Source organism: Zonotrichia leucophrys, chromosome 1, assembly GCF_028769735.1.
Source record: "Zonotrichia leucophrys gambelii isolate GWCS_2022_RI chromosome 1, RI_Zleu_2.0, whole genome shotgun sequence".
Taxonomy (NCBI): domain Eukaryota; kingdom Metazoa; phylum Chordata; class Aves; order Passeriformes; family Passerellidae; genus Zonotrichia; species Zonotrichia leucophrys.
In genome coordinates this window covers 114,318,380-114,344,629 of record NC_088169.1, presented here as the reverse complement: position 1 = coordinate 114,344,629, position 26,250 = coordinate 114,318,380, and the positions used below count along the sequence as shown (strand labels likewise).

General features: G+C 40.9%; 1 protein-coding gene across 4 annotated transcripts in view; it reads right to left on the bottom strand.

The window, feature by feature from the left end:
• Nucleotides 1-24,924, bottom strand: part of EPHA6 (EPH receptor A6) — a 603,925-nt gene extending 579,001 nt beyond the window's left edge. For 3 of the 4 annotated variants that reach the window (XR_010442290.1, XM_064728221.1, XM_064728244.1), the window contains exon 1: nucleotides 24,813-24,924. The gene's annotated coding sequence lies outside the window, so the exon portion shown is untranslated. Of the gene's footprint in view, nucleotides 1-5,391; nucleotides 5,425-24,812 lie in introns of all 4 variants that reach the window. The other variant, XM_064728211.1, reaches the window with a different exon arrangement.
• Between the last annotated feature and the right edge of the window lie 1,326 nt (nucleotides 24,925-26,250).

Sequence of the window (26,250 nt, the reverse complement as noted above, 5' to 3'; positions counted from 1 at the left end):
AAAAGAAATCTTTCATCCACTTCTTATATCTAGGATGTCACCTGTAGTTCATTTGGGTTTGTCTAATTAAAATATCAATTAGTCTTTGCAGTCCTATCAGCTTTCTGAAACACTTTAATCACAACACAAGCCCTGCTGTGATCCAAGTTGCTCTTTTTCATAAGATACATATTCTTTGAGTTTTGCCTTTCCATATCCACTTTTTTTAATACCCTGGCATCAATTCCAACCACATATCACTTCCCAGAGTGCTGTAAATGGAGAAAGAAGTGACCTTTGGGTACTCTGAGAGAACTGCCCTTTAAAGCTAATCAGTTTGCTCTCCCACTCACAGGAGTGCCACCTGGAAACTCCATGAACTGAAGGGAGCACGATCATGCCCTGGTCACCAGGCTTGCTCGTCAGAAACAGAGAGTGTGATATGCCAGGCGACTGCAGGCTGCAAGAATAGAAGTTATCAGATAGCTGACAATGAAACAAGATGGTTGAGTCTGAAAGAAGAAAAATAAGTCCAATCTCAAACTGAGAGACGTTGACAGCTTTGGCACACTTTTCATTTGCTTCAGAGAAAAAAAATCCTACACTTTCATAGTGAGGGACTGAATTAGTGAGTAAACACTTGTCTGAGGAATTCTAATATTTCACACTCATCTCTCCCAATTTATATAGGAATTAATCTTCAGCTTATTGTCCTCTTTCCATCCTTACAGAGCTCACTTTGGCCTACTTGCTGTGCCAGGGTTTCCTAGTAGGAAACACAAAGCTAACCCACTGCAAACTATCACCACTGAGGAGTCACCCACTACAGATACAGCTGGCCCAGGCTTCACACAGAACTCACAGGACATCACCCTGAAATTCCTTTTCAGCAAGCCCCTGCAGGATGTCACCTGCACCAGTTTGATTCATCTGCTGTCCCTATTCCATCCTTTCATCAAGTCTTCCAGCCTGGTTTCAGCAAACACAGAATCACAGAAGGGTTTGGGTTGAAGAGCCATTAGAGACCCTCCAGTTCCAGCACCCCACCTCTTCCAGTCCCTCTAGGGTGCCACCCACCAGATCAGGTTGCCCAGGGCTTCATCTAACCTGGCCCTGAACACGCCCAGGGATGGGACACCCACAGCTTCTCTGCCACACTTTACTCACCATCCTCTGAGGAACGAATTTATTCCTAACCTCTAATCTAAATCTCCCCTCTTTTAGCTCAAAACCATTCCCCTTTGTCCTATCATTATCTGTCCATGTAAAAAGTCACTTTTCAGCTTCTTTGTAAACCCCAAGCCTTTTATCCACTAGAACCACCAAGTCTTTCTGCACAGGGCTGCTCCCACTAAGTTCTTCTCCCAGTCTGTATTCATATCTAGGATTGCTGCCAATTTTGGGGCAGTGGACTCTGTTTTGCAGGGAATATTACTGTACTTGCTCAGATTCATGCATTTTACCAGCCACTTCTGCCAGATTTCTAAGTGTTAAGAGAAATGTGAAAAATAAACAACACAAAGGCAACAATAAAAACAGATTCACAGCTTGATCTGACAGTGAGAAAGAAAAAATATTTTCCTAGATGGAGCTGGTATCTTCTCTCAGAAGCCCAGCTCTACTCCAAATTATGGTGCTGAAGAAGACAGAGCACTCTCCTGTACCAAGCATAATACTGGTTTAAAAATTTATAAGTGCACTGCTGTCACAGAACCCTCTACAATAAACCCTGCACTGTTTCATAAGACTTTTAAAGGAAGTACTCAGATACACACAGTCACCATGGCTGACTCTACAAGGGCAAAGGAGAGAAGAGACTCTGCAAAATCTCCCTCCTGCACACACAAACCTGCTGTGGAAACAGGATGAGGGCAACCAAGCTGTTGATGCAGGGGGCTGTACTTCACTCCTGAGCCAACCCATGTAACACAGTCTCAGCTGTTAGCAGCTCTTCTGTTTTTCTGTGGGCCCTTGTTGCTGGCACCTGTGTGAAGAGTTTCTAGAAACATCAGGGTAAATCCGCCTGTATCCCATGTTCTGAAATGTGCCATATGTTTCTTTTCAGATATTTTATGGCACCCAGACATCCCTACAGATGGTTTTACAGTACTCTCAGAAAGAACAAATTCCAGAAGAGGTGGGAGGTTTCCAAGAGCCCCCAGCAGCTTACCTGTGCTTCACACATCATACTCAAGTGTACTGAACTGAAAGAACATGGAACATTTTTCAGGCTAAAAAATCTATTACTTCATGGAGAGAAGATCCTATGTGTGGTTAGTGATATAGATGCAGTTCAAATCCACTTTTTCTGAGGTATTTCACACCTTTTTTAACAAGCTTTGTAAAGTATCATGAAAAATACATTTGTTCAGAAGACCTGCACCATGATATCAGATAAAAGTATTCTGTGAACCACATCCCTGTCTCTACATTATACAGTTCTCTCCATTACAGCCAAAGTTTCCAACAAATAGAAGCTGTGCCTATTATCCAAATTTAATGTGAACATTCTTCACAGCTCTGTACATAACAGAAATGCAACAGAAGCTATTCAAGTGATGATGTGATAAAAGAACGGGTTCGCTAAAATGTAGGCCAACAAGTCTCCCATTCTCTGTCAATTTTCAGCACTACTCCACAACCTGACATATTCTGAACTCACTGTCTGTTAGCTGCAGGCTAGGATGTTAGCCAGGAGCAGCATCTACCACTTAATAAGGCACTGTAAGTTTAAGGATTAATATATTCATTACTTTACTCCCCAAATCTTCACCTCCATCTAACTTGTACCACAGCACTGCCACACCATCACAGACCAAATACTCTTCCCATCCCTCAAGGGCAAAAGAATGAAAGGGCTGATTTATAAAAGATACCTCTTCTGAGATCTTTGTTGAACGTGTGTAGCAAAGCTGGACTGCTCCATGCCAACCTACAGTGAGAGAACTACAGTTTCCATCCTCACCATCTTGTAAAGCTTTCCTTTTTCTTCTTCTCAGCTCCAGCAAACTGGGGCAAAGCTACAGTATATGTCACACTGGCTTTTGCAAGTCCTGCTGTATAAAATATACTACAGGATTTTAAATAAGAAAATTGCAATTTCAAGTTTTGGGGTTTACATTGCAATGCATTATTTATTAACTTGTCCTCTCAGCAGCTTCGTGTACTGGGAATCCAAGCCAGGGGATATATGTGCTCAGCATATAAGGAAAGGAGGAAACGTAAGCATGCAGAGATTAACACTCTTCATTTTGCTTCTATATTAAACTTTCCATCACTGAATGTACCCTAATATTTGACTGATTTTCAAGATCATTAATTTACCACTGTTAAAAAAATATTTGGGGAGAAAGGAAAATTTCCAGGAGTCTGAAGTTGCTGATTTAGGGGTGAAGAAAATAAAGGGAACTCTGCTGTTCAAGCTTTTACCCTTCTAAAACACCACTTTACCAACACTTTCAATGTTAACTACGTACAACTTTTCAACTCAACCTTTTCTCTTCAAAGTTCCCTAAGCCTAGACTGTAAGACAAAGCTTTCTCTTGGTGCATTCTTGAAAACACTGATGTTTTTACCACATCAGGTCCCCCTCTCTTTTAAGATCAATGTGAGCTGCATTTTCATTCTCTCAAAAGAAGCTCCTTTCATAGTGAAGAAGATCCAAGCACTGCAGGAGCACCAAGTAATACTGAGGGCTTTAGCAGTAGCCCAGGGCTTAACAGCCTCTGTCTCTCCCTGACCTACTTTTCACTCAACATGGAGTTTTTGAGTCAGTAAGGCCACAAAGACTCACCTGAGTGAAAAGGAAAAGCCTGGTTAAGACAGGTGAATTCATGCTAGGGACAAAGACAGGCACAAAACCTATGCTATGCAAGGAAAAAATCCAGCAATAAAATGGACAAACCCCAAACCAAACACACACTGCACACTTAACACGTGGCTGTCACACAGAACTCATGAGCCAACCAAGAGTCCAGCAAGTGACAGTGACACAGCCTGTCCCATGCATGTCATCAGGAGATGACCACCACTCCCTTTGTCCATCGTAACAATCCCCCTGCATTGCTTTTTACCCTAATCAACATGAAATCAGCAAATTCTGAGTTCTTGTTTCATAACTCCCAATCAGAAAAATGAGATTTGATTGAATTGAGCTGTGTAATGTGGGGTTGATAGGGGCACATTAAATGAAGTATAATGTTTCCAGATTCATCCAGCTCTGAAAGGTAAAACAGTGCCAGGTATAAATAGAACTGTATCATTCTGAGTTTTCTTTTGCATTTTGCTCATTTCTTTGATATGAAAAGCTGCTGCAATTCATTACCTTGGCAGAAGGCAATACTCTAAGGATGAAACAACTAGTGATTTGAGGTGAGTTAAATCAGGATGGAAATATTTTACAACAGGAGAGCTGCAAGGAGCAAAAAAGAGTAATTCTGCTATTAAAAAGTTATTGCCAAAAACAATAACCTTTATGGAGTCATCATGCCTCTGATTTAGCAGAGCAGAGAACTGAGGCTTCAGTCTGAGATACCAGTGCAATACTTAACAAAGACAAACGATGCTCTGCATGAGAAGAGGCTTCTCTTATTACTCCACACATCAGCAGTCTAAACTTTTTCCAGTTACTTTGGTTTATTAATTTTAAAGATAATGACATTTAGGGGCCACAGTTCTCACAGGTGTAGGTATGTTTGCTGAATTCTGTAGACCTGGAGGATTTACAACAACAGAAAGCCAATTCTTACTGTTTGCCTAAAACAAACCTAACTCCTTTGAGAATGACAGATGAATGGTGCCACTGCTGTGCCCTTATGTTCTTAGCATAAAATGCAAACACAATCTTTTAATATTTGTCATACATACAGCTAAGTGAATTAGCATTGCAGTGCTAGATTACTTTTTCTTGAATACAAGAAAAGGTCAGAAGAATTCTTCTTATTGTACTACTTGATCTTTAATGAATAGATATTTTGTTCCTCTGAGGATCTAGCCCTAGGCTTTGACAAGAATGGAAACATGCGCCATTTGCTGTCTGAGATAAATACTTAACATTTAATTGGTATTAATTGATATCATGCCAATAATAAGAAACAAAATCACACTCTTCATTGAAAAAGCTGAGAATTCTCAGTGTGCTTTGCATTTGACCTCTATCTTTATAATTAGAAAGGATTAGAACTGTGGCAACCAAAGTACAATTTTTTTTGGCAGCACTAACACACTGCTGGCCTTTCATTGCTGTCTGTTGCATTACAGAAAGTCAGTTAAGAAGCTATTAAATTACTTTCTCCATCATAATAAGTCCTATCCCACTGCATTGCTTTCCATCTTTATTAATTGCCACATTTATATGGGCTATACCTCAGTGGACATTGGGCAGGTCAGAGGGGCAGCAGGAAGAGGGAATACCTGTTATGATGAATATCAGAGCTCCTAGAACATCTGAAACAAAAAAGAACCTGGATTTATTAATTTATTTTTATCTTGGAAGATACTGTCTCCTTCAATCTTCATAGCCAATAAAGAAAAACCAATTACCATGCAGTCACTCACAAAAATGAATAACATGAAAAATTTTTCCTTTATAACTTTCATAACCCCCTACAATTATTTTCCCCAAACCTTTAGACTTCCTGATACTACTGTACATTAAAAGACTGTCTCACTTTGAAATCTATGATCTCCACTGGGGGTTGCTGACATTTACAGGGTTGCTACCACAAAAAAAAACCAAGGTACAAACTCCTGTCATTTCAGACAATGAGGAGGCACTCATCTACCATGTGCCAATCCTCATTTACAAAGCAGCTGGCAGTGAAAAGAGTGGCTCAAAGTGATTAATAGCTACCTGTCAGCAGCATGCTCTGCCTACACTGGCTGCACCTCTGAGCTCCTAAATATTCCATAGAAACCCACATTTGAACCACTGAGCTATTCTGCTATCACTGCATCAACCACACAGATGGTGAAAAAGATTCTGGAGCTGACTGCCAAGAGACTGCTGTAAGTGCCCCAACAGTGGTGGAAAAATCCTACTAACTCCATGTAGATTGGCATGAGAAGTGCACCAGACTGACAGCTTTGCAGACCTAGCCCACAAAACAGGGAGGGCAACAGCTGTGCCATCCTCTCCATCCTGCCCCATCAACGCCTCCCCACTGCTGACCTGGAGGGACCACCAGCAGAAGCAAAGAAACATTTCATTTGTTTTGGCACCTCTGATGAGGCTGCAAGCAAGGGTGCCAATTAGCACCAGGCTTCATCATATTTGTAAGGTGGAAATGTGTTTACTCAGAACTGGGCTGAGACCACCAAATTAATTTTACACAGAGCGCTCAGCCACTGGGTGGTAACAACTTCCAACTGCTAATGATTTGGCTGGCTTTGAATCCTAGAGGTAAAATAGGAAAGGCTGCCTGTCCCACTGGTCCTTTGACATACCCTGACCTCCACTCAAATTTTATAATGAGGAGTGAAAGCTGTACAGCTGTTGGGCACACCAGGACATGAGGAGATACCTGTTTTCATACTACCTTGCTTTTCAAACTCACTTAGGGCTACATAATGTACCACATTTGAAAGAACCACTATGAACAGGTTGCAATTTCAGAGCAAAAGTAAAATCCCTTGTTTGTGTAAGCCACAAGGATTTTTAGTGGTTTAACATGTATTTAACGTGCATTTTGCACTGTTTCAGTAGCAGGAGAACCTGCTGGACTAATCCTTCCTGCCAAGGCCATGAGGGGCCCATTTTGTTCTATTGCCTTTTTCTCTTCCACATACTGCTGAGGGGGGGAAGGGAGTGAACAACTCAGTGATGATGGCTTAGCTGATGACTGGGGTCAACCAAGCACAATCAACTAAAACAAAAAGGATTCTTTAAAGCAGTGTCCAAAGTACCATTGCAGCTATTTTCCTCTAATAAGTAAGGTTAAGGAGGAAATAAGGAAGCTGACATAGCATACATAGTGCTGAATTTAGAGTCCAATTTTAATAAAATGTATTAGTCAAATTAATGAGATTTAAGACAGTCATTTAAATTCAAGAACAGAAATGTAATAGCAGATGTTCAATGAACTCTGTTGTTGAAATGAGTTTGTGTGAAAGAGACGAGAGAAAAGTGGGAAAAGGATTCTGTATCATAGAGGTAACCTCTGACCTATTCAGCCATAAACCAGAAAATTTGCACACGTATGGACACAGGTGAAAAATACAAATATACAGGCCTGCAGCTGTAATGAAAAGGATCATGCAAGGAAATGCCTTATTTCTCCCAAAGACCTAACAAGCTCCTCAGTTTGATATTTACAGAGAGCAAAACAGCACAAGTTACAGAGCAGGGTGACCTTTTTGGGAGGTCCCACCTAAAGGTTCCAGTGGTTTCATTCAAAGCTCTTGGGGGGAGGTTTTGATTTGGAACTTCTGTGTGTTTTTACTACACCTGTCACTATTACTCAAGCCCCGGTTCCATTATCAACCCTTCTGATCCCATAGGCCCCTAAAAAGCCCAGAAACAAAGGTGGTCCTAATTGTCTTTACATTTCACCCCAATCAACCAACAGGAGGTCAAATTGCAGCAAAGCAAAACCTTCTGTAGCAACCAAGCCTTGCCCTTGTGCTATGTCCTTATTTTTGGAGGACTGTCTTTCAGATTATTAAGGATACTTTAGTAGTAAGAAAATAAATAACACATGGGGGTGCTGGGACAGATTACCCCACAGCTAGTGATGAGCATACATTGGAGAGATGGAGATGCTAAATTTTATGAGGAAATTGTCCAAAATCCCAAACCAATTAGGAGAACTGTGGTTTCATTGAGAAATAAGTAAGCTAATTGATTAAAGAAAAAGCCCAAGAAAAACAAAAAGATCACAAAACCCATTTAGTAAGACAGTGTTGCAAAAAAAGCAGAATTCCTCCCAAAAAGAAACTGAAAAACTTAGTTGTAGTACACACAATAACTCTTCCTTTTTCTTCCCTAGCTTGCATTCTTCCTTCTGCCAGCTATATGGGGGTTTTAATCAATAACTTAATTGAATCTTCTATAATAATATTACCACATTCCATGCTAATTTTGCAAGGCCTCAACTATATCAAGGGCTGTGTGCAGTTATCACTGCCATCATTTGAGTTTATCCAGCCTACAGCATTAATAATAGAGATAAACTTAACCAAGAGCCATAATTCCTTCATCCACTGCACTAAAGCAAATGGTGTTTACAGTTTGTCTGGACCATTAATACAGTAAAAATGTCAAGTGTAGAGTTTTCTTCCAATCAAAATAACAGGGAAAAAAAAGCAGCCCTCTATTTTTAATTACTCTTTTGTATCTGATTTAAAAACAGCGCTAGAAATCCTCCTGGAAACAGCATCAGCCTAATAAAACAACCAAACACCCTTAACAGCCACTGTTTCAATCCATCTCATTGTATCCAAACCAGCCTCTCCACCATTTTTCACTTTTACTTTGAATGTCAAAATAGGCCACTGATGAAAGAGAATTTATCCAGTTATTATAAGCAAAGTAGCTTTAACTTGCTTTAGATTTCCACTAACAAGATATAAAATGACACTTCCCGGACACATCACCAGCACAGTAAGGCCTCTATTGATTTTCAGATCATGTTCTTTAGCCTGAGATGATTCTCCTGTGGATTCTGCTTCCCAGCAGGAAAAAAATTGCCTTTTCTATGTTTGAATTCAATCTATTAATGCATCCCTTGCTGTAGACATTGTCTTTTTTCTTCTTTCCCTCTGTAGTTGATGTGTCTACACCTTGCTGGCATGGGGTCCTAATGGATCCCAGGGTTACAGGTCAAGGTACAGAAACCAAAAACGAAATTGCTCAGCTTGGGAATCAATAAAAAAGAGACTCAATCTTTCTGAGGATGAAATGTGCAACCAATGAGGCACGATAAGCGTGTTCAACCTTATGCCAAAGCTATAAATAGAGTATCAAATTCAAAAGAAGTTACACACCTAAAAAAAGTTAATGTTATTGTTCAGCTGGCATTTATGCCATCAGGAAATGCCATTAATGCCATCACAGCTGGAGGAACAGATACTGCTCCTCTTCTGTCATCAGGAAGGTTTCTCTGGTGCAACGCTGACATCATCTCTTTGCCATATGATTTAAAAGGCTAAGAGACATTCAAATTACTTCTGAGGTAAGGTTCACAGACCAGGATAAATTAATTGGTCATATGTCTGCATTTAGCTGTGATTACAAATTCAATTTGGGAAAAAGAAACTCTTGGATATGGCAGGAAGAAGTTCCCACAGCCTTCACTTGAACTTGAAAGTACAGGAAATTAGTTGGGTATTGTGCAGTCTATGGCTCGCAGGAAAGGATGAACTTGAAGAAACATTTCAAGTTTCAATTATCAAAATAGCTGGATAAAAATACAACACCTGATGTCTTGTACCACCCAGTGCAGAGTAATATGGTACTTAAGAGCCAACAGTTACAGAGCTTAGATCACTGGAAGATGAAAAAGGGAAACTTAAAAAGGCACAAAATAATTACATGGATCAATTTTTGCCAATCTATCTTTGCACCAGACATAAAATAGAGCTGTGTGACAGTTCTGACAGGAGCTAACTCAGTGACAAAACAAGGAAATCACTTGACAGCTAAAGAAACACATTCTGATAACAGACACTAGACACACTGACAACAAAGCTCTCAGCTGTGAGCCCTACAACATCCACCCATCTGTAAATTCACTCCTCTGAGCAAGGGCATAGGAGAACATCCACACCTGGGCCAGGAGGTTGAACCAGCCTTCATTCCCCATAAAGAACAGCTGTTTCAAGACATGACATGCACACAATCCATGAGTTCATCTTTCTGGATCTTGGTCTCTAATTCTTCTGGCACATCGCAGCCTCAGGTAATGTACATGTTCCCCTTTGCCAGCTGGGGGACAAGATCTGCTGCAGCATCAATCATCATCTGCTACAGTCAGGTGTCACAGGCATAATTCTGGGGGGATAAATGGAAGATAACATCCACATGGACACCCAGGAACAGTTTACAAGCATTCACAGAAATGAACTGACAGCTCTTTCAGTTATCTCAATGCTTAATAATACCAAATTCCATGTCAACCAATGGGGAACTCTATGCATTGTTGTTTTCCACAGAACATTTTAAACAGTACTCAACTAACAGTGAGCAAACCATCAGGTTTTATCTCTAGGGGTTGTCTCCCTACTTGCATTTTTAGAGACAACAAGAAGCCAGGAGGACTCAACTCACAATCTGACAGACAGATCTCAACAATGTTTTGTGCACATTCCTGCCTCCCTGGCAAGTTTAGCAAAAGAGGTGATTAAAAACCATCCAGCAAGAAAAGCCAACCATCCTCTTACCTGCTTCTCTTACTTCAATTATCACAGTCACCAAGATGAGGAAGAAATCCAGCTCAAGGCCTTATCATACAATTTCTACCTTATACCTGAACAGTTCTGCCTCCAAGCATCCCATCTACTCAAAATTTAAATGCAGTAAAAAATAAAGTCCTGAACAAACTTATATGAGATTGATTTTTTTTTTTCCTAGTGGACCACAGTCATCTGGACAATTTTATTGTGAAACACCAAGTTTCTTAAAACAAATATCTCCATCACTTTGAACTTGCCTTCCTTATAAATATCTAATAAATATGTGAATATGGTGCACTGGTCACTACATGGAATTGAGAGATTTGTAAGGGCTTTAGATTCCTCAGCCCCCCACCTATCATGAGCAGTCCTTTACCACCTGCCAAACCTTGCATGGTATAACAGGGTATCCCTGCAAGGTGTCTGTCTCTGGCTCTGGAGAGGTAGCTTTGACCTCTTCAAAGGTCTGCTTAGAAGGATCCTGTGCTTTAGGGCCCCAGAAAAGAAAGGGGTCCAAGAGGACTGGGCCTGGAAGCAGGAGATGCAGAGAAGGTGGAATTTCCCTTTTTGCCCCAGTATTTACTGCTGAGGGTGGCCCTCAGCAATCCCACACTTGGGAGGCAAGAGAAGAAAGCTGGACAGAAGAGACTTTTCACAAAAGCACATTTTCAGTAACTCAGTTGAAGTCTATTGTATTATCAGCATCAGCTGATTAATTAACCGTATCCACACATTATATATTGCTGACACTTACTAGGGTATCCATGACCTGCCAGAGGGGATATTTGCCATTCAGCTCTGCTGGCAAAACACCTGCTGAGCAGAGACAATCCCAGCTTTGGCTGGGACAGTGTAGGGAATGTGCACACAGCAGGAACCCTGCAACAATGACTCGGTCAATTGATTCAATCTGAGCTGTGACCAGCAGGTGTCTTTTCAGTGCGCTTTGAACAGCTCTCCGTGAAGCCCTGTGATTCACAGGAGCTGGATGCACATCAGTTTGGTCATACATCAGCTGTCAGGATTTTCTAATGCAAGAATTTCAAGCTCTCAGAAGTAAGCAGCTCCCCACATGCTTCAAATTCAGGTATCTCCTCGGGAGATCTCTCAAAAATTAACAAAATCAAAGACAAGAGGAATGTACTCATTTGAGTTGGCTTTGATGAGGCAAATGAAACCCGGTTTGATTTGTTGCTTTTCCTCCCTGTTTAACAAGTGAAGGATCATAGGAGTGCTGTCATAGCAGCCAAGTCTTGCTGCAAACTGTCACTGGGCATCTGAAAAACAGATTTGATTCTGTTGTGCTTTCAAAGCAAAACACTGATTACTTCTCTCATAGTCTTCTAACATGCAGTTTGTCAGATTTGCTGAGAGGCTCAGAGTAAATACCTGACTGTGAAGAGGGCTCATGGCATTTCACCTCATTCCTGGAGTTTACTGGAAATTTTCCACATCCCCATGACACAGCCTTTCTATTCAAGCCTATATAAGACCTTTCAGTAACACTTAACATGCACCAACATAGAAAACACAGCTCTTCAGTGAACTGCCAGGAAATTCAAATGCACCAATTTGTTGTTTGTAGCAGTGCATTACCAAAAAAAAAAAAACTTTTAAAGCAACATGATTTAAAAAATACCAGCAATTTACACACCACCATTCCCATCCGAGTTTGGAATACCTGACTGAAATTGCTGTGCATAAAGAGGGGTTATTTGGAAATGGCATTAAAAAAATAATGACATGTTTAATCTCTGCAGCTTTATAATGACAAGACTTCCAGCAAAAAGAGCCATGGTATTCTCAGTCCCAAAGCAACATCAAAATCCTAGAGGCAAACCAGATTCACACTCCAACTCCAAATTCTTTCACTTACAAAATTGCCTGTCCACACTTTAGTGTGATAAATTTGGTGCCTCTGTAAAGCCACCACTTAAAAATATTTGTTTTCTCTACACAAAAAAGAACTTGCATGTGATAAACTGACAGTTTTGTAAATGGCAAAACTCAGCAAATAGTTTGAAACAGAAACAAGAACGTATCATTATTTAACAAGGTAACAACACACAGAAAAAATGGCTCAACTATCCAGAGCCACAACTGATGTTAAATATTTTTGTGGATGGATCAGTGAACACCTCCCACATCACATGACAAATTCATGCCTACTCATTAAAGATCCAAATGAGATCTAACCATAGACATAGCTTTATTTCATGATATTTTTTTTTAATTATTCTTCATAAATGCAATTCCACCAGGAAAAACAAGCACTGCACAAAACTAAGTCTGACTGTTACTCAAATGCAAATCACTATGGTCCGAAGTTCAGGGAAGTCCTTAAAGCATTTGAAAATATCCAACTCAGATAAGAAGCTATCTCCCACAAAGAGTGAGGAAGCTGCCCAGGAAGAATTGACAGCCTCTCAGTAGCAATGTACACCTTTGCGCAATCAGATATTTGGCCTTTTTTTTTTAACTGCCTATGCTACAAGTTGGCTTCACAAGAGGAACATGGCACTGGAGCAAATTGCAGCAGAAGGGAGCTGAAGTGAGGTAAAAAGTTTTACTGATCAGATTAAGCCTTCTGAAGCGTTAACATCAAAATACTTCACAAGAGAGCAAGTCGGGCAGTGTTTTATGAGCAAGGTACCACAGAACCTGCAGCAGTAATTTACAGTACACACATCTCTAAGCACAGCCATCATCTGCAGGCTCAATAAACAACCCATCACTCAGGATCAGCTCCAGGCTTCTAGAGGCACCTGTGTCCTTCTGAGGAAACTCTTCATCCTTGAGGAGCTCAGATTCAGCTTTGCCACAGAAAGAGGGCAAAGTCAGAGGGGCCTGGCAATACCCAGGGGTCACAGAGGAGCTGGAAGTAGGTGAAGCCAGCAGGAGTACAAAACAAAAGCCCGCTGAGGCTTTTTGGAAACAAAAGCTGCAAAATACAAGACTGCTGCTCAAGATATGAAGACCCTGGGGGTCCAGTGACCGCTGATCCCCAGCAGCAGCAGTTCTATGCACTAAACTGGCATTCCAGACCCTGACATTGGCAAAGGTCATGCCAGAAGAAGTTGCAGGGTTTCTGTGCAACTCTGACCCTGCCCTTACTCTTCCCCTATTTAACCAGTAAGCATTTCCCTCCATTCTTTTCTCAAATGAGGATTATACCCAAGTGCACTTCAGATCTCCATTTTAAGCAGCTCTTCAATTGCACTGGGGGAAGAAAAACAAAGCCAAAAATCTTGACCTTGACAAGCAAGAGGTTGTAATTTTGCAAGTAATCGTTTCTTCTTCCATCTCAGACCCCAAGCACCAGCAGCACTGAACCACAGACCCTGAAATAAACAAGCCTAAGGAAGCTGAGGGCTTTGGGGACACATATTCCTCATGAAATTGTCATCTTCAAGTCTAACTCCAACTGGCTCTAACTCCAACTTCCAGTTTAAGATTTAGGCAGTCTCACTACTCATTCAAAATACATCTGTGGCTTGATATGAGCCACTGCCCAAAAAAAGACTGAAAAGCACTATCTAGAGTATCACTATAAATACAGCCAGAAGTATTTCCACCAACACAAAAAGCTGAAAATATCCTTGAGGTTACAGTTTCCATAACTAACTGAATCACATCAGCAATCTTATTTATAAGCTGGGAAAGGATTTAGAAACACTTGACCTTCAGGAGTCAAACAAAGATGCAGCTGTCCTCGTTACCATTTGAAACTTCACTGCCACTCGCTGAGGCAGATTTAATGCATCCTCCCAGCTTATCAGCAGAAATGGTAAATAGTCCACATTAATCAGCACATAACCATCTCATCTTTTTGGAGATGAAGGTCCATTAGGGAATCAAAAGCAGATAAAGCAGAACTTCAATATCTTGAAGTTCCTACTCAGACTGTGCCTGAATTATCCTTGGTTTCCTCATAGAACAAGGGTGGAAGAAGTGATTTATTTTCCAAGATATTCCCATTAAGAAACAAGACAATAGATTTCCATTTTCTTATCCAGTTTTTTAAAGCACATAAGGGCAGGCAGATGCCAATAGAACTGACAACTCAGTGTTTCCTGGATTTCCAGCAAGCAAACACTGCTCTACACTCTGCACTTTCAGATCAGAGCAGCTAAAGGTGCTTTTAGGCAAGTTAAGTGAGAAAAAAAAAATTAAACATCACCAGCTTTCATTCCATGTCCTTTAGAAATAATTTGACAACTCTTGTCATTTCCAATTCTCAAAATTAGCTGAGGTTTAGAACAGAAGCAGCCTGGGTGTGGTACACAAGCCATTACCAAAGCTGCAGTAATTCTTCCTGTAACGACTGGTGTGACTCTCAGGCCTTGCACTGGGATCAGGGCAAACACTCGCAATGCAAACATGTTACAGTGGGGTTTTTTTTCCTGATTACATGACTTTTAGCATAAATAAGATTTCATCAAGAAGCATTTTCCAACAACTACACTGCTTCAGCAAACTTGGTGCAGGCATAAAATATTGACTTAGACAGCCAGGACACATCTGGACAACCATGGACTTCAGTTCCTTGTATCTCATAGGTTTTATTGTCAAAGGACTACAGAACTTACCTTTCCACATGAAAAAATACCTTTAATATAGATTTTGGCTTCTCTTCCTGCACAAGATAACATGCTGTAATTCTTATTTATATCCCTGACAACTCACGTAAGAAAAACCCAGATAAACTCAGATGAAACCCTTCAGACTGAAATATTTTTAAGACACATAATGAAGCAGAAAAACATAGCAGAAAGCTCAAAAAAAAAATGCCAGCTGTGTATATTTTGTGTAGAACCATACTCTTACTTCAACCACCAGGCACTATTCCTGGGTTTTAAGCAAACTGCAAGGAGCCAAATTCCAAGGTTGTATTGAGTGAAATTGTGGAGCTACTCAGCATTCAGAGCAGCAGCATGTTCATTCCTTCCATGCAAGGAGATGTTAGAAATGCTTGCAGTAAGTAGCTGCATTTGCTTACACTAAATCCAAAATAGCAATTTTTTTTTCCACAGAGATTCATTACAACACATCACAACCATTGCAATGTTTCTTGACAGGAACAAGATGATTTTGTGTCTCCTCTGAGAGGGGAGGAACAGTTCCTGAAGAAGGTCACAGGGTAAGAAATTCTCTGAAAGGCCTAACAGCATGTAGGGCTGGTTACCCAGCAGTTCATAGGATTCTTCAAAAATATACAATACACCTCTCTCAAAGTGATCCCTTCTAACTGATGTTTCTGAAGAGCAAGAAGAAGAGAGACCTATATCAAAATTAAATAAAAAATTTAATAAATCACTAGTTTGCTCAGGTTGAATCTGCTCTGAAGAGGCTGACATCATGCAAATCCATCCAGAGACACAGCAAAGCCACATGAACTACCACTGTGATCTTACAACATGTTGTACATGAGTATATACAGCACACATTGAGAAAAAAGTGTTTTATAAACACCTTTTTTCCTTCCAGTGGGACACAACCATGCTTTGCATAGAAAGCTTTTGTGGAAAAGACAAATGCAAGTTCTGTCATTTATAAATCACTTTTTCCTAGGGGAAAAAAAATGCCATCTCAATTTCTAGCTTGTAATGAGCAATTTCAATTTCTATAGGTAAAGTTATTTTGAAATCATAAACCTTCAGACTGATTACACCTGAGAAAAGACCTATCCAATACCAACAGCTTCTCTCCACCACTGTGGATCCTATGAGAGGAAATAGTCAGGAACATAAGCCTGGGGCAAGCAGCATTTGTGGCACTGCATGCACAAGCAGCTGGTGCAGTGGAAGCAAGCAGCACACAGGAGTGTGACAAATTCAGCCAGGTACATTCAGAAATTAAAACTGCTGCTCTTGGAAGAAAGCTAAGTTGCTTTCAGAGTTTGCTTCGTGCATTTGTGGGGATATTTCTTGGCTTTTGTGGGTTTTATCCGGTCACTGCTGGCAAAACAGAGCACACCAAGTAGAAAATTGGCTTGGTTTTACTTGTCTGTATTAAACAGCCTCAACACACAGAGAAGTCTGTCAATAATCAAATGGACTGGCATAGAAGTCACTACTTTTCCTTCCTTCAAGCAGAGCTGCACTGCAGAACAAGCAAGTGGGACAGGGCAGAAACTGCATTCTCTTCCCCTTGGGAGGAATTCTGCCTCCTTGCAGACTGCCAGAAGCATCCCAACACACAGTGCTTCCATGCTCCTCGTGAAGGGCTTTGCTTTAGACCCACCATCACTCAGTCTCCTGGCAGACGAAAAAAATTATCCATTGAAAGCAATTTATCCAACAAATATTGATATTTACTCAAAATTCCTTTCAGCAGTTCATTATTTGACCAGCTCCACAGACTGCCCACAACCAGCAAATAACTCTATAAACAGTTTTTTCCCAGCTCCTGAACACCTGCTTAGGAATAATGATTTTTATTATTTGACAAGCACATCTGTCAAGGTGTATTTTGTCTCCACCTTCAGTGTAGTGGCACTGCAAAAGCAGAGGAAAGAGGACACACGGTGGCATCTCTAGAGGAGATACAGGAAGGGCTACAAACCTTGTAAGGCAAACACCAGAACTCCTGATGCAGAAGAGTTCTAGCTGAAATGAAGATTGATGCAGCACCCACTCACCCTCTGCCATCCCTCACTCAGAGCAAAGGAGCACAGCCACTAATTCTCCACTCAGAGATAACGTGCTGGTGTTGCAAACCTGCAGCCTGCTCCCAGCCTGGAAGTGGATTTCACCACACACAACAACCTACAGGGCTACTCAGATTGTACAGATCTAGGGCCTGAAAATAACATTAAATCAATCTTTACCACTGCTGGGAGGTGCAGGATGAGTCTAATTCTACAGTCTGACCCTTCATGTCATCACTTATCATGGTGTGAGTAACATGGAGGCAACAAGACCAAACAGCATTTTAAAACAGTCTTATAATAGCAAACAATTGCAAAAGCAGCAGGTGAATTAAGCATTTGCACTCCTATTTTAAACAGTGAACTCTTCCTGGCGTCACAAGGAGATACTATCAGGGTAAACAAAAAGGAAGATTTCCACCATGGATAGCCAAGAGCAACTATTCTATACCGTAGAGAAAAAAATTTAAACTCTAAATATAAAAACCAAAAGGAAACTTACTGGGTTTCATTGCTCTGTTCTTTTGCCCCTCCACATTTACAATTTAAACATAAGGAACAACTAGAACTACAGAGATTTTTCTGGGTTGTTACTTGCTCTAGCCCTCCTTGCAAGGAATCAGCCAAACAAACTGCTGTACCACCACACAAACTAAAGCACTCCCTCCTTGTACTTTCAAGTTCAGCCCTTTTTGCCTGAGGAATTCTCTTGGCTCACGGGTTTGATGTCAGCCCTTGATTGTGTTTTGATGTTTCTGCGGATCTACAATTGAGTTCAATTCTCAGCAGCCAAAACAGACATTTGTCATCCTGTATGCATCAAATTTCCTGTGGCACGCTGCCCACTTAATCATGCAGGCAAGGGGAGCTTTGACAAAGCAAGGGGCCGTCTGCAAGCCCCCGTGACCCAGCGTGTGTGGAGTCACTTGTAATTACCATTACTTAGAAGGATCACTCAAGGCTGCTGCACACCAGCTCAGCCACTCCGGAGTGTCTGAGTAAATATTTGCACGCAACGAGGAGCCGGTGAGAGGGCTCTGTCTGCAGCCACAGCCCCCAGTGCATGAAATATTCAGCGCGTTAAATGTCTCCACTGATGCAGAGTGGTGGGTTTTCACTCTGATTTGATTAGCAGTGATGATTCTTTCATGAGGTGTGACTGTCCTTCCAGATTAGCATCAGCCCAGATTCCATGCAGCAGTCACGGAAAAAGGGAGAAGGAGGAGCCTGACACGTTACAGGGGTTACTGTGCAGACACTGCCAGGTCTGAGATTCCTGGTGTACAAGAAAATGCTGGAACCTAAATCTTAATTTCATAAAAAGCATTGCTAAGTAGAACCCCAAATTTAAACACAAATGCAAAGCTCAAATGTCAAAATTAGTATTAATTAACTAGAAAAAAACCTAAACCAGCACAGGTTTAACTGAAGGAATGTCTGAACAAATATGACAACAACTATTTATCCATAACAAGCTGGAAGCATTTCACTAGATGACATGCTTCCATATTAAGCATAATGATCATCTCCTAATGAACACTGTAGAACTTCTACTGATTTCAAATGTGGCTGCACCACTCCTAAAAATTTTTCACCTAAATACATCTCCACACTACCCAAGCAATCAGCAATTTTCAATGGTGATGATGTGACATTGGCTGCACACTTTTAATATCTATTTTAAACTATTCCCTTATGGTATCATTCCCATACTATTTCTATACTATAGCAGTGAAGTGAATCTAATGGAAGCAAGCAGATTCTGCAGGAAAAAAGCAGTTTATTGGACTGAGTAATGTGGCTGGAACAGAGATAAAAAAGGGCTGGTACTCACAAAAGCTACACTTGTTTGCCAGTCTGATCAGTTGCCTTCACCAACAGCAGTTTGGACACAGCTCTGACTTAGACAAATTGGATTTTGAAAATATTTGAAACTCTGCAGCAAGCATTCTGCCTTATTATGAAAGGCTGACTACGCACCCACTTAAAAAGCAGAGCACTAACCTCCCTAGTTAAATCTTGGTATGTAAGTCAATACTGGCTGCACTGGGGACTAATGAAAAGTCTCTCCACAAATTCACAGGCACAGCAAAGAGAAAATCCAGGGTCTATCAGACAGAGAATTTTCACAGTACATCAGCAGCAGTTCTTTAGCACAAAAGGGTTCTGTAATTGTCACTGAATGGGAAAACTCGGAGTAGCCAATAAGCTTCTGTTCCCTGTGCAGGCTTGTGTTAAAAAAGCCAAACAGAGAAGCATATCAATTTCTAGAGACAAGCTATCTTCCACAATAAAACTGGTTTAGAAACAGCATGCCTTACAATCTGCTTCAAACCATTAGAAAAGTTTTAAAACTATCAAAGCCCAGTGTTGAGCTTGGGAGGCCTCAATCCTCATGAGCAAGCTCATCAGCACAGTACTAAAAAAGACAACAAGGGGTAGGAGCCCATGGAACTCCTTTTCTCTGCACCACAGGCCCCAGACACAATCCCAGTTTTCCATTTAGCTCTCATTTAAACTGAGGTGACAGGAGGCTGCAAGTTACACACACAAGTGATGCTCTCCCTTCCTAGGAGTCCAACCAGCAGTTGTATTTCTCCTAATTAGACCAGCAAGGATGATGGGGAAAATTGAACTACACAGGGCTAAATTTAAAAAGCTGTAGCAGACATCCAGCGCTTTTTTAAAAGCGTTTTAAAACACTGTCACTGAAGCCATAGTATTCCTTGTACTTTGCTAACTTCCAGTAATGTATGTTATATAGGATTAGAGTTGCCTACCTACAGACAACTGATGAGAATCCTATTATGCCCCCCCAAAAGAGAAAAAGGTACATGCACTTGTTCCCAGCCACATGTAGATTTCACTACACTCCATAATATGTCATTTAGCTTTCTCTGTATTTTCAGCCAATTCTTCCAGGTAAGAAAAAGAACTAGGAGCCCTTATTCACCCTTTTCTCAACCTTCACAAAACAGTGGAGATTAGGATAAGTGTATTCTTTGCTGGCACACCAGGTGAGGATTTGCTTGCCACAGTGGCAGAGTCCATGGAAACCTTAAATTTTCTGCACCAGGAAAGGATCTTGACCCTTAATTACCCGAGGCTTATTTGAAAGGTTACTACAGCAGATTTTCTCTTTTACACATTCAGGTAAGGATAGTTAAAATGTGTCTGTCAAGATCAAACTCATGTTTATGAACCCCACTTTCCTCTAAAGTGGCACCTGCAACCTGTGGTATTTGCAGAGCAATTGGTTAAACCATTTTCAGGGTCAGCAGTTTATCTTGGAATAAATAAAATCCACAACTACTCCGTACAAACCAACACTTAGATGCATCATCATTCACACAAGCAGCTCCCCAAATCACAAAACAGCACTAGGTCTGCTCTGCAGAAATAGCTACAGGAGTGCCAGCAACCTCAGGAATCACTAATGATGACAAATGGCAGGCCTGGAAACTCTACAAGATGCCAGTTTTCCATAAACTGCTGAATCTCTGCTTTCTGCTAAGTGAGGCCCCTTGTTCTGTCTCCAAAAAGCAATAAGAAAAAGCTACTTAAAATTGCTAGAGTAGGAAGTAGAGAAGATAGGAACACAAAAATGCTGTCCAGCCAAATGAATCAGAAAATGCAAATAAACTGAGTGAATGCCCCAGGAAAAACTTGCCTAAAATTTCATGCACTGAAACAGACCAACCACTTGAATAGATTGTGTGACTATTATTGACTTTTTGATTAAAGCTGCACCAACATTTAGAAGACTTTTGTCAACAATTTCCACCAAATTTGTATGGGTCTTTTTTAGCTTTGTTAGAAAGGATGGAGTACCTGCAGAAACTTCTCATATCCCTCTTATTTCTTATGGTGCTTTAAAAATTTATTTATAGCTGATAGGCTGAATTCTCAATTTCTGTTGAGGTCCAAACCTTATCTTGAAGAGCTGTTTAATAAAAATGTAATGCTCCAATAATAAAATGCTACTAAATAATTTGCATTCCAACATTATGCAAACTTCAACACAGGGTTATATTTTATACAAACTGAATAGGGGGAGCCTATAGATCACAGAAATCTAAGACTCAATAAACCAGCACATTAATTCTTCACATATGCAGGGGTACATGTGAACTCAACAGCATTAAAAGCCACAAGAAACAAAAGTGCACTTCCTGGAAAACAATACCCAGATGCTGAAGTACTTAAAAAACCCAAAAACCAACACCAAAATTAACTGCACCTGGAAAAGATCAAAAGATCAAACCTGATTTTGACAGAGTTGCTTTTGCTATTGTCATTTTATGTCAAGTCAATAATCCACATGAAATCATAATAATCAAAAGATTATTATTAATAATCAAATTATTATCAAACAAATTATTAATATAATTAATGGGATATAGCAGTTGTCCCTGAAGCAGCAGGCAATCATCTTATAACCTTCCCCAGCCATAAAGTGTTCTTAAATTAATAAAACAAAAAAAAACACAAACCAAAAACCAAAAGCACAAAACCACACATATCAATAACCCAACCGTAACAACTCTTAGTGTTCTGACACAATTTGGTTTTGAGACTTGGAGTTCCAAAACGCAAAGGACAAACAAGGTGATCTCTACTCTCAGCCTCTCTGCCAAGTTTGAGAATTTGAAAATCTCTTCTGTTTCTCTGTGAAATTTTTAATGTGAATATTAAAAATTAATTATGCTGGTGTCATCTGAAAATGACATGAAGATTTAAAACTAATTTTTAAAAACCTTTAAAATGCTTCAAACTAACTCTTTGCAAACAGCATCACTAGATTTATAGTACAAAGACATAAACAAGCGTTTTAAGTTAACTGGCATAAAGTTAAGAAGAGGAGTAGAAATGCCAGCATTAGTGATGAAAGACCTAAAATTCAAAAACAGGATAAAAAATTGAGAGAAACAAAATAAAACAAAAAAAGCCCACAAAACAAAAAGCACCAAAAAAACCGTAACCAATCCAAGCTCCACTTCTACCACGCCACAAAAACCTCTCTGTTGGGTCAGCCCAAAGTCTGAGGCTTTTTAAATCTTAATCATTAAAACAGCCCTAAGACAAAATTTTACTTGATTTGGCATTGAACGTTTACAGAGAAACTCTGCAAGTGGAGAACTATGAAAGCAGTTCTTAAAAAAATTATTTGGCTCCAAATCTGATAAAAACAAAGGTCGAAAACTCATATAATTCTTGGAGCCCTCTGAACATGAAAGGTTTGATGTTTGCAAGATACCAGGCATCACGGGGCTGGCCTATTTCTCCCACAATTTACAGCAAATTTAACCTTATCAGTATTCAGGACCAACCCTAATAGGGAGAAGAAAGATGTCACAGCAATAGAAGGAGCAGAGATAAAAGGAAAGCAGCGAGGAAGAAAAGCACATCACATCTTAATTGAGCTGGGGATGGCTGATACCGCCTGGAGCAATGGGAAAACGCTTCTGACGGTGCAGCCTGCGAGCCCAGGCAGGGCGGACCGGCCCCAGAACCTGTCACTTGTTGAGCACAGCTTCAGCAGCAGCTGAGTGCTTGTTAAAGCTGAATGAATAATTTGCCACGAACAATACGTTTGACAAACTCAGGCTCTCTCTTTTCATCGTGTTCCTAGAACACCGTGAATGGAATTGCATTATTCAGATGGAGCTGGATTTCTCTGCAGCGTTCCCCCACGTAGAGCTCAGCTGCCAGCATTCAGAGGGTTGCTGAGCTGTGTTCAAAAAAGACAATCTGGTACTTTTCCTTTTCCTGACTGGATGAACAAATGTAACCTACTTCTGAAAACAGACATGCACCAAGTATTTAAAAATTGATTTCTGTCAGTAACTGGCTATGTGACACTTTCAGTGTGGAAAAAAAGGGATTTAGTAAACATGAGTAGGACTCTCTTGTACACTGATTGCGGTATTTTCTGAGGCCCCCATCAATACAAGGAATGAGTGAATCTGACTCCATGCTCATAGGAGGCTAATTTATTATTTTATGATCTATATGATATTAAAGAATGCTATACTAAAGAATAGAGAAAGGATACTTATAGAAGGCTTAACAAAATACTAATGAAAAACTCGTGACTCCTTCCGGAGCCTCAACACAGCTGGGCAGTAATTGGTCATTAAGTTAAAACAATTCACATGAAACCAATCAAACAATCACCCGTTGGCTAACAAAGTCCAAACCACATTCAAAAGCAGCAAAACACAGGAGAATTGAATCAGATAATTATTGTTTTCATTTTTCTCTGAGGCTTCCCAGGAGAAGAAATCCTGGCAGAGGGATTTTTCAGAAACATGACGGTGATACACCAATAGTTGAATTTACTAAAAAAATTAACTACACCATAACCAACACACACTACTGTATGCTGAAAGAAGACTTTTCTCATAAAAGTCACTTTTTCTGGCTGTTCATGAAATTCAAAATTAATAAAAGTTTAAACAACTTAAATATTTAAGTTAAGAGTTATGGCTGCTTACATCCATTTTGTTGTACAATACTAGTCCAGACCCCACTACCATTATTAAATTGTGTTTTCTAAAGCACTCAGTCATTTATAACTACCTAAAAAAAAACCCCAACAATCCACAACTTCTGTCTCACTGTCCCCAGGATCTGCTCCTCACACAGCACAGCAATGAGAGCACAATTACTGAAATGAAGATGTTGGCAGCCATCCAGGTGCCAGTAAGAATACAACGGGTATTACTCACCAGTTCCTTGTGTGCTGTAATCTGCCAGCTCTAAAAACAGAACATTCCCAGCAGTGCCTGTTCCCTCCTTTTGATGCCAGATTCTTTTGTACAACGCTGTCATCTTAGCTTAGCAGGAGCATTACTTATTTTTTAATTCCCTGTTGGTATTTATTTCTCCCGTTCTCTAACGTGGACCCTTGAGACAGCTGCCCTACACCAAGAGCCCAAAACACAGCAAATGAGCACCCAAAGTCGCTGCCACCTGAAATTTAGCTGAGTGCAAACAGGGCCGAAAAGCCAATCTTTGCCATTTCTTGACCTGTGGGTGATGTGGAAGGCTTTCAAAGCCCAATCTGTGCAATAACCTCCGAAAAAAGAAATCATTCTAGGCATTAGAAAACTACCACTTCGGATGATGATTTGCCTGCAGATATCAGTTTTGCACTCCTCAAGCCCAGAACAGCAAGGCAAAATGCAGAGGGGTTTTGGAGAAGCTGACAGGCATCAGCCAAAGGCCAATTAATCAGGGAAAGGTAAATAGAATGAGCATTCTGGGTTTAATTTAGGTGCCTAATTACATTTCCTGTTCAACTCTTGAACACTTGGTTAACCTTAGCAGAAACACTTTTATTCCTTTGTAACCCCTCTTCTGTGAAGATATGCTTGGTCACTGCCTTAAACATTGTGAATTTGAGAGTTATTTTGGAATAGCGCTAGTAGGTACAAGCAAGAAACTTTCACATGACCTCAAAAAAAGCTGTACTGGTAAAACCAGACATTTTTAGTGTTGGATGTTCTCCTTTGTCCTCCTGACCCTTCCCCAGCTCCACTGTCCTTGTCTGGTCACACTCCAGCTCCTCACAAAAGCCGAGGGACCCAGAACTGGGCACAGCACTTGGGGTGCCCCTCATCAGTGCCAAGCACAGGATAAGCTCCTGAGACACGAGCTCAGCTCCTGAAAAATTTTCCCTAATGCCTTACAAGTATCAGCACAAAATCACACCATTGTTACACATCCTAAAGCATTCACGGGTGCTCAGAAGCCACAACCACCCCCCAGCAACAGGCAGTATTGCACTCACCTCCACAGGGGTTGCTCAGGAAGCAGAAATCAGCCTGGAGGAAGAGCCAGAATCGGGATGATGGTGGAGGCACAACCAACACAAAAGGGAGCTTCAAACACAGTACAACCTTTTATACTCTTCATCCCAAATGCATTGCACCTGTGTGCCCTCTGTTCCCTTTGCTGGTTGGTCAGTGCCTCTGGGCACTTAATGGCTCATTATCCTTAATGCTCTTCACCTGTTTGGCTCATTATCTTTAATGTTCTTCACCTGTTTTTCACAGGTGTAGCCAATTAGCGATGAGCAGGGCCACAGCTCCACTCCCAATCCCCACAAACTGGGTGCCTGCAACAGGCCAGGATCAGGCACAGTGGGCACCCACCCTCAGCTGTGGGGCTGACCCAGGTGTTGGACAAGATAAGAAATTTTTTTTTAATGTAACTTTATTCAGTTATCACAGAATTATAGAATAAAAAACCCTCTGAGATCAATAAATCCAACCCCTGTTCACCCTTGCCCTATGGGAGAGAATTGAAGTTTCTTTCCACATGAAGCCTGGTGAGATCTTAACATCTCAACAAGCTGGGAGTAGCACAGAAGATACACAAAAGATAACAGCCATGAGTGGCCATTAATTTAACTATTTCCAACATTACTACTAACTCCAAACATCACCCCTGGCACTGTTGGAGATACCTGCTCTGGTAAAGGAGATATAAAAGAACCAAGGAATGAGGAATTCCTAATTATAGGAAGCCAAATACTAAGAACTGTGTAACTTGGGGCCAATGAACACTGAACCAATGAATTTTCATGGGTTTTGACTCTGTAAGTGTGTGAAAAATCTAGTAAAATTGATGTGTGATGGAATGATTTCCTCTGCACGGCCCGGGCCCTGTGTGGATGAAATTATTTCTGTTGCACATCCTGGCCAAAACAGTATCCTGGTCAGCATAAAGTAATGCCTTGATTCTCCAACACTAAAAATGCTGTTGGAGGGTTTTTGTTTTTCCCTCAGTTTCAGTGACACAGGCGTGCCCTGCGGGGCTGTGAGGGATTGCAGGGGCAGCCTGGCCATGGGTGGGGTTCTGAATATTCATGTGGCCGCCTCAGCTCACAGACCAGCAAGACCAATTAGGCTGGAAAAGTCCATCACTGAGTCTAACCTGTGACCCAACACTGCCATGGCACTGAGTGCCACCCTAAACACCTCCAGGGACGGTGACTCCAACACCTTCCTAGACAGCCATTCCAATGTCTCATCACCCTTCCTGTGGGTTCAATTCCTCCAAAATTCCCCCTGATGTCCAACCAAAACCATCTGGGGTGCCTGTGCCCGCATCAGAGCATGGCAGGGGGATGAGCACCAAGTCTGGGGCCCCAAGGGGGTGCTGGGCATCAAAAAAATTAGTTGCTTATGCTTAGGAAATTGAGTTGGAAGCCGGGCTCGTTTTTT